This window comes from Elephantulus edwardii, unplaced genomic scaffold, assembly GCF_000299155.1.
Source record: "Elephantulus edwardii isolate Elephantulus edwardi_28Jun2011 unplaced genomic scaffold, EleEdw1.0 scaffold00184, whole genome shotgun sequence".
NCBI classification, from domain to species: Eukaryota; Metazoa; Chordata; class Mammalia; order Macroscelidea; family Macroscelididae; genus Elephantulus; species Elephantulus edwardii.
This window is the reverse complement of record NW_006399934.1, coordinates 5,934,872-5,937,133: the sequence shown is the minus strand read 5'-3', so window position 1 is coordinate 5,937,133 and position 2,262 is coordinate 5,934,872. Positions and strand designations below refer to the sequence as shown.

Genomic DNA, 2,262 nt, shown 5'->3' with positions numbered 1-2,262 from the left:
ATAATATTTGTTTCACGAGCTGTTCTTTCAAATCTTCTGTTTGGCTCTCTTCATCATTTATTCCTTTCATTTTAGCTTTTCTATGTTAAAGAGCAAGTCACAGAGTCTCTTATGATATCCATTTTGGTCTTTTTTTCTTTCCTGTCTTTCCCTCCACCCCCTCCTTTAAATAATTGTTTATTGGTAGTGGATTGGAAAAGGTGATGGAGTTAGCATACAGAGAAACCCCCGCCCCGCACCAATATCACAAGGGCAGCAAGAATGATAGGAAAGAGCAGCTGGGAGCCCCAGATAAGGCGCTTTCCTCAAGTATTAAGTCTAGACGGGCGCTAGGGTCTGGAATCCCTTTTAGCTTCCTTTCTTCTCCCACACACTTCCTACTCCAGAGAAAAGCACCTTTGTGTTTGCAGCCTTCAAATATTTTCATACTTATACTATTTATGGCAGTCTTAGATTACTTCCACTTAGTAGACATGGTTAGAGACACAAAGGGACTCTCTGGCTGTGGCCTGGGTCGGGCTGCTAGGAGTTTACTTTTTTTGGCAGGCAAAGCTGTTAGCCAAGGTGTGCTTGATACACTCCTCCTTCGAAGCCTTCAGGTTCTCCTTTGCACCCAGACCTTCAGGGGAGAGGACTGAAGTCTCAGCCATAAGAGGTCAGGTCCCACGGATTCAGGAGGAGAGCTTGTTGATAGCATTGAGGTTGACGGGATTCCTCATCCTCCCTCTGGCCTCTGCTAGACAGGAAGGTAATCTCAGTAAGGGCGGGGATTTGGAGTGCGCTCTGTGACGCAGTGCTCTTGCCAAGCTGTTGCTATGACAATCTCCTCAAGAGAAAATGTCTGTGTTCAGGCGTAGCCTTGGGGTTACCGTATTGGACTTCAGCAAAGTGCCTTCCAGATGGATTTGATGGTCACTCAGAGCCTTGTAGAAAGCCGCCAGCACCTTCTCAGTAATATATAGACAGCGCTTCAGGTCATGGTCCCCGTCAGGGAGGATCTCGGACTCCACCATGGGCATGATGACATTCTGCTGGCATAATGGGCCAGCACGTTGACATTTTCCACGATAAGAAGGGAGGAAGAGATGTGTTCCCCTGACCAATTCCATTCTTCTTGTACTTAACACAACCTTAGGACAGCCGACTCACCCCTTAGGTGGTGGTTTCGCCCTTAGTGCCTGTCCGGGGGTACCACGTCCTTCTCTACTTTGATGCCCACAACACTACCCTTAGATTTGATGCCTTGGAGGAAGGACGCCCATCATCTGCATTCCAGTAGAGAGGGTCTTATGGAAGAAGAGGACATCCATACATTTCACAATGCTTCCGGTGGACTCATCTGCAGTCAGGAAGCCCTTGCCTAGAGCAACAATGCAATGAGCAATGTCAAAGAGCTCCTTCTTCTGCTCGGGGGTCAGAGCTGCGTTAAGAGTAGGACATGGAGTTCTTGGTGGCATTTTCCTGCAAGGAGGATGGAGGAGCTTGTGGGGCCTGTTCAGCAGTGTGAGTGCCTTTCCTGTCTTTTAAATAACCTTTGGCTTTTTTCATGTATGTTGTCTTTGGTGTCAACCACAATTCCTCTGGTTTTTGGTTATTAGTGTTCAGTGCATCAAATCTATCCTTGATATGGTTTCTAAATTCAGATGAGAAGGACTCAAGGTTTTATTTTTGCCCCCTTGGACTTATTTTAATTTTCTTTAGTTTCAGTTTGAACTTGCACATGAATAATTGATAGTCTGTCCTGTAGTTGATTCCAAGCCTTGTTCTTAGTGCTAATATTGAACTTTTCTACTATCCCTTCCACAGATATAATAAATCTGATTCTGTGTACACTGTCAGGGGAGATCTATGTATATAGTCACAGTTTATGTTTGTGTTTTTTTAAAGATATTTGCATGAATAAATCATTATACAAAATTCTATCATGCAATCTTCAGATTTATTTCTGTCACCATGGCCTTTTCCCCCAACTACCAGTCCTTCTTTTTTATTTCTAACTTTTACATTTCAGTCATCAATTATATACTTATATGTTCAATTTAAGACTGAAAGTTGGTAGACTTTTTCAGTATAAATATATGTTTAGAAGAAATACTGGTTCTAGGGATTTTATAGCTGATGTTAGATGGATCTTGGTTGAAAGCAGAGAGTACCAGAGGAATGTCTGTGTTTCATTGACTATTAACAGGCATTTGACTGTGTGGATTACAACAAACTGTGGCTAAGTTTGGGAAGAATGGAAGTCCCAGAACACTTGACTGT

At 43.3% G+C, this 2,262-nt stretch overlaps 1 pseudogene; it reads right to left on the bottom strand.

The window, feature by feature from the left end:
• Positions 1 to 642: 642 nt before the first annotated feature.
• Positions 643 to 1,457, bottom strand: LOC102862750 (annotated as a pseudogene).
• Between the last annotated feature and the right edge of the window lie 805 nt (positions 1,458 to 2,262).